The sequence below is a fragment of the Bidens hawaiensis genome, unplaced genomic scaffold, assembly GCF_021521415.1.
Source record: "Bidens hawaiensis isolate Kalapana, Puna unplaced genomic scaffold, B.hawaiensis_p1.1 tig00012719_1, whole genome shotgun sequence".
NCBI classification, from domain to species: Eukaryota; Viridiplantae; Streptophyta; class Magnoliopsida; order Asterales; family Asteraceae; genus Bidens; species Bidens hawaiensis.
Genome location: NW_027492051.1, coordinates 260507 through 268150, shown reverse-complemented (window position 1 = coordinate 268150; position 7644 = coordinate 260507).

Here is a 7644-nt window from a genome sequence, read left to right as displayed (position 1 = left end):
ATGATGACATTTAGTTCCTTGTGACTAATAATGATATAAGTAGGCTTATTGATGTGTGTGTGCATGGTGATTACGGCCGGGTCAAATATATTACTCGGGTTTTCAAATCCCGTGGTGGAGAGGCCCGTGTGGCGTGATCATCATTTTGGCAGGTCAAATATATTACTCAGGTTTTAAAATCCCGTGGTGAAAAGGCCCGTTGTATGTTAAATCGTGATCAGGTCAAATATATTACTCGGGTTATACTCGTGGTGAAGAGGCCCGTATCACACGGTTGGATGTGTAAGCCGTGACCGAGTCAAATATATTACTCGGGTTTGACTCGTGGTGGAGAGGCTCGTGTCACGTGCTTAGGTCTTACCGTGTCCGGGTCAAATATATTACTCGAGTCTTGACTCGTGGTGGAGAGGCCCGTGTACGTGTGTTCGACGATGTATGTATTATTTGGTGAACTAAATTTATTTATTTTATTATTATCCTCTCTTCTGTTTAGAGCTATAACTTTGAAATAAAAGTACGAATTATCGTTTACGTAAACTTGAAGTCACTCAACTCTAGCTGACTTTGTGTGTATGTTAGATTGATTTTCAGGTTAAGAAGTGGATGTTACCGCTTGGACGTGCTGGACGCTACTCGGAGTTGAAGGCATTTCTAGTCGAGGACTTCTAATAAAACAAAACATTTTATTTTATTTTAACTTTGGGAATATGTCCCCGTTTTCTGGGGTTTTTGATACTGGTTAATTTCCACTATTTATTACTCTGAATTGGTTTGAATAAAACAAATTGCTTCGGTTTTAAAATTTTGTGAATTTTGGACATGATTACCAACTGTAGGATTCCCGGGGTTCGGGGTCTTACATAAAACATAATGATTTAAAACCAAAACAATCAACTTCTTGAATTATAAAGTGTAATATATATTTTCCAACATTTACCTTTAAATTAATAAACCGTTTATCGAGCCTGCGACTTCTCTACTTGTCTTTTCTTTTCCTTTATCATCATCATGAAACTAGAATATTTTTCAAATCTAGGGTCACTCATCGAATCTAACTACGTCAGTTCACTCGCTTAAAGCCGCATTCACTTCTTTGTTTATTTACGTGCAAATTTCATATGAGTTTTTCATAACCCCTTTTTACTTTTACACGTTTTTGGGATGTAGCACGCTACAATTTTTCATTTGTTATTTCACGTTTCATGTTGTAAACTAAAATTCACCCGCGTGTCTTGTATGTATTTGTTTCATATTATATTGTTTACAAATTATGTGATTATGTGCTAGTTGTTTATTGTTTTTGTTGGTTGAATAGACTCATACACATACTCAAACGCAAAGTGGGAGGGTTCGACGGGACGTACCTGCGCCGCCCATTTTTTGAACTTTTGTTAATGAATGGTGGTATCATTATCATTATCTATACTCCAAGTAGCTTGGCGAACGAGGGTACCTTAGTAGATTTAACTTATGTCAAGCGAACGAGAATATCATGTATTTATTTTTCTTTTTCTTTATGATTAAGACATTACATCTTGAATTGTGAATTTTATACTTTTCGTATATATACATAAGCAAAACTTTATGACTTCTCACTAACATAATTGTTGACAAAATATATTATTTTAAACGTGCTGTAGGTTGAAGTTTAATTTGAGGATTGAAAACTAGATAGTTGGACCATTAGATTATTAGAAACATATCATAATGAAATTCTAAGTTATTGTATGGTTATTTGATTAATGCCAAATTCTATACTTGTGATTTAATGAAATGAAGTAATTATATTTGTCACATTAATAGTGTCATGAGCTTGTGAGCAATCTGTACGTACCGCCCCGACATATTCCGCCCGGCATATTATGCCCAAGGTCGGGGTGTTACATCTTGGACCTCATGGCATTTTCAAAATTCTCAACATTTTCAGGAGTTTCAGGCAAATTTGTTATAACAGAATGCTTGTTGTCTTAACATTTAGAATTAACATTTAAAATCTGAAGTTTCAGATTTTACAGATATGACAATGCTATCCGAACTTTCAGAACAAGACTCTTTCTCAAAAAAATCTTGTTTGGATTTGACATTTGAGTTCTTTTTCTTAATGATCCAATGATATAATGTTGATTTGGATATTTTCACGTAAAATTTCAACTTTTCAAACCTTTTTGCATCACACTCTTTCAAAGCAATAACCTCAACAACTTTAGGTTTGATGTTTAAATCAAATTTGATTTGACACTTGAGCTCGTATTTTTAGATTTTGAATTTTTGAAATTTTTTTTTTCTATTTTAAGAACATATTGGTTGATTTTAGATGTATCAACATCTGATTTTGGAATGTAAGCGAACTTAAGACTATTCTTATAACAAGAATGTTCCTTAGTTTGTGTACATTTCTCTTTTCGAACAAAGAAATCCTTATTAGATTGATTTCGAGACTGGAATTCTTTCTCGCTATCAGATGTTGTACCATGTACGAATTCAACCTTATTAACAAATTTTTGGTGGTTACCATGATCGTACTTATAACAATTAGGACACGCAAAGGACACATGCCCTACTTTGTTACAGTTAAAGTCAATAAACTTTCTAACCGGAGGTTCTTGAACACGATCACACCCAGTTTTTTTTATTTTCAGATTTTAGATGCTAAGAGGAAATTGGGGTTAGAACTTTCCTATACCCCAAGCCATGATCATTATATCCATAAACAGCTTCCCCAATTACATCACCTTTACCTGTCGGTTTGGGGAGAATATTGTCCAGGACGAAAGATGCCGCTTTGTAACTGTTAAGCTTCAAATCAATTTTTTCATTAACAGTTAGTAGCTCTTGTTTAAGTGCAGTATTTTTGTCAATATGTTTGTTTATGGCAATCTTTTTATCATTTACTGTTTATTTTGAACAACAAAATTGTTTTCTCATTTTGATCAATCTTTTCCCCCAATTCCTTTTCACATGTTTGAAGCTTAGTATAAGCTACCTTAATACGTTTAAGCTCATTTAGTAAATAGTCATTGTGAGTTTTTAACAATTTATTCTCCACATCTCTTTCTAAACATTCTTTATGAAGTAACTCACATTTTTCACATGACTTTACGTTATGAATGTTTAACGACTCATGATTAGACTCTGATTTGATTTTAACATGATAATGAGCAGAAGGTTCAAAGAATACCTCGAATAACTAAACCTCTTCGACTTTCACAGTAGGGATGTCTGACCTTTCTGTTCTGACTTGCTTGAGAATAGGTTCAGTTCACTTAGCTCCAGCAACAGCTTCCTCAGCTTCATACTCAACCTTGATTTCCGTCAATTCCAACTTCAGAGGATCACAAGCAGATTGACACCATGATTCAAAAACTAATTCTTCATCAATTCTGAATCACCATCATTATCGAACTTTGGAGTGTTTACAAAATCAAAAACCAATCTTTTCAGCAGGTATCTCAATCATCTCAAACATTTTAGACTTGTCAGTTTGTTTTTCATCATCAACCATCAACGAATCATCAGTTAATTTGTGAACATTCAGCTTCTCAATAAATTGGGATAAATTGAGACAATTATATGTGTTAGGGTCTGATTGAATTGACAAAATCGTTATTCCATAAAATTTAGGTGACACCGTGACGGATCAACCAGTATATCAGCCAACCTGTCAATGTATTTGAATTCCCGTCTCTCAATCCCATTCAATTCATTTCACTCACAAGTTTATTATATCTTCTGATTAAACATTCAACCAATTCTCCAGTCATTACATCAAACTTAACAAACTCTTTCTTCAATAAATTCATTATGTTTCTTCTCAATGTCGCCTCAATGTTAAACACACTCGAAATTTCCGTTTTGATAGAAAATCCCACAGTGGTCTTCGTCAAACTTGGTTAACTTATAAGTCCAACGGATATGTTTGAGGAAACGGATATGTTTTGACAACGAATATGTATAAAAGTGAAGGTCAACGCATATGTCTATAATCGTATATGTTTCTAGCGTATAAGTCTTCTACGCATAAGTATATACGGCGTATATGTTATGCGCTATAGACTAATGCGTTGTCAAACATGTGCGCCCAGAATGAGATAGATCAAATTTTGAAATTTTGGAGTTGATTTTGTGGTTGAATTGATTTGAAACTTTCAAGAGTTTGTCACGAATGTCTAAGGAATGGATGGTGAAGATTTGGAGAAATTTCAACGGTGAAATCTTGAAATAGAGAGAAAAGACCTGATTTCTTGCGTTTTCCAAGTAATTAACGAGCCTATAGCTCTGATACCACTTGAAAAGACGTTGCTTGATGACGCAGGATGTACATATGGATTGGAATGTTATCACTTGTACTTTGAAGTGCGGAATCCCTCAAAGATGGAAGAACACAAGAAACATTAAAGTCATATTCATTAACTTTAAAAATAAATCATTCAAGATTTGACAATTACAGGACACATTCTCTCTCTACTTACTATCTCTAAGATGTGACAATGTGCAAAAGTTCTCCTGCTCATGCATAAGTCCAACTATTTATAGACTTAAACAAATCAACACATCCAGAGCATATGTTATACGGCGCATATGTTATGCGCCGCAACTTATGCGTTGTATGTTGACTAATGCGCTACTATTCATCACTATTACATACATTTGACATTTATGCATATAAAATACAATAAGACCCTAGCAATAGACATTATGACTCTACAAACTCCCCCTTGGATGTTGCTAGGTCTTGATCTTCAATCTTCATTCACCAAAGACGAAAGCAATAGACGTATGCACTTACAGGATATTTTTCATATTATGCCCGCATTGTTTTAAGATCGTTTAAATAAACAACTATAAATCCCGGAGTTTGGTTATTGAACAAAATGAAAGAAGACATGAACGAACGACAAACATAAGTCCTTGTGAATATTATATTAACGATGAACGTTAAACACGAATGCAATGAAACTACGAAACGGTTCGGTTTAATGAATACGAATACGCATGTAAATAAAAATGATGAATGTCACATAAAATACACGAAATGAAAAGTGAGATTAATTAATAACATTATATATATATATATATATATATATATATATATATATATATATATAAAGCTGAAAATTCAAAATGGGTTGGGTTTTTGGGTTTGAAAATAAACAAATGCTACAATCATTTTATTTTTTTCCATTTTCTTTCCTTTCACACCACCATCGCCGACATTATCCCCCACCCCCTCGTTAATTTGGCATCAAATCAAGCCATTATTTTCGGTATTTGATTCATGATTCTTCTTGTCCATCTCGAGGTCAAAACTATGGTAATTATGGGTAATTAACAGCTAATTGTTACCGTAATCTTTGTAGTCACATTAACGAGCCGCAGACTATTTTGGACCTTGTTACACTACAATACACGTTGCTAAATCGATACACGGTCATACACCAACCTATCATCACCCCAACACAAAACCCCAACCCAATTTTATCACAGAGGTAGCGCACAATCAGTTTGTATCAACTTCTTGGCCGAAAACCCTAGGTGGCCGAATACCTTCAATTAATATTTGGTTAAGGGCTTATCGTCGAAGCTTCTCGTGGAACTAACTAGTTCGCTTTATCCATTTTCTCGTTACTGCCTTTTTTTTTAATTGAAGGTGATTAATCACATCCCCTTTTTCTCTATTTTGTTTTAGGGGGCGTTATGTGTACTAAAGTTTTGATATTACATTATTTTACTCAAATACAGTTCCATTATTTGCGTGGTTGTGATTTGCTCGATTAATTATTGATTGCTTTATGATTATGTGTTTACTGGTTGTATGGTTGGTTGGTATCTCATCCTTATCCTCATCCTCATTGTATGATCATACACCGTCCGAGAATACATGCCCGAATCTAGTGGCATGCTAAAAAAGACGCACCTATTGGTTGGGAATCTAGCCGAGTAAACATGTATGAAATCTAGGGACATGTTGCTAAGACACATCTATTTGTTTATGTTAATTGATGCTATTCATTAATATAAGGAATTGTTTATTTCTCATTATTATTATTATTATTATTATTATTATTATTATTATTATTATTATTATTATTATTATTATTATTATATTTAAACTAAGCTATGGTTACTCACTCAACATGTGGTATTGACAAATTATTTTTACGGATAATGCAGGTTGTATGAGTTGAAGTGGAGCCTCTAGGCTTGGACTTTAGACTAGTAAATAAAATAGAAAGAATGTTGTATTTCCTCTTTAACTTTTTTGTGTATAATTGTTTATGAATAAATGAATTTAGATATTAACACTTATTATATTTTAGTGCCTTTGAGTTATGATACAAATGCTGTCGCACCCCGGCATGTTCTGCTGTTAGGTTGGGGTGTGACAATAACAGAGCGTTAATTTATATGTTGATTTGAGCGTCGAAAATTGGATTTGTGCATAATTGGAATTTGATTGAGAGTAACTGAACTTAGTGCAATTGGAATTAGATATTGAGCTTATTGAACGATCAATTTAAGCGTGATTTAACTATTTGTGTTACTCAGTTGACTAATCGTTTGTTTTTTCATTTGTTACTTTATAACATAACATAACATAACATAACATAGCATAACATAACATAACATAACATAAATGTATATAATATAGGTTTATTGGATTTTATTAATCACAACTAAAGACTATTGCTCGATAATAATCTCAACTGAGTTTATCGCCAATGGTGATCCCAAATTATATAAAATGGCTCTTAGTGCCCCCCCCCCCCCCCCCCCGTTAAAAAAAACTTAACGACGTTAAATTTATCCGAATCTCAAACTAATATTTTTGGGCTTTTGATCAGAAGGATGATACAAGTCGATTTATGTAAAATTTAGCTCGTAAAGTGCTACAAACAACTGAATTCTTATTAATTGGAAGTTCAAACACCGATTTGAAGCATTAATCAAGCCATTTCGAGGATCATTTCGAGCTAAGTTTTATATCAATCGACTCGTATCCTCATTCTAATCAAAAGCGCTAAAAAAAGTTTGAAATTCAAAAAAAAAAAAAGTTAGCGTCAATAAGGTTTTTTTATTTTTAACGGACGACCACTAAGAGCCAATTTTTTTTTTTTTTTAATTTGGGATCAGCAGTGGTAATAAACTCACTTGGGATTATTATCATCCAATGGCCTTTGTTTGGAATTATTATAATCCAATAAGCCTATAATATATATACTCTTTAATAAAAAGTTACAAGTTTTGGCACTTGTCACTCGCACGTTTAATCTCACATTTGAAAAAATTGTTAATTTAATATTATTTCCTATTTATTTGTGAATATTTAAAATTTATAATTATCTCATGTTTACATCATAAATGGATCCAAGGTATGTAAAGCATGATACTATTTATAAGAAAAGATATTTTAATTAGATGTTGTATTTTTATATGTTTTGTGATATGCGAGTCTCAAACTATTAATATAATATAATATAATATCTATATCTACCCTCTAATAAAAAGCTACAAGTTTGGCACTTATCAGTCCCATATTAAACCTTACTCTTTTTAATAAAATTATAATAATATTTACCATTTATAAATTTTATGCTTCAAAAACTGTTGATTTAATATTTACTTCTTTTTTTTATAAATATTTAA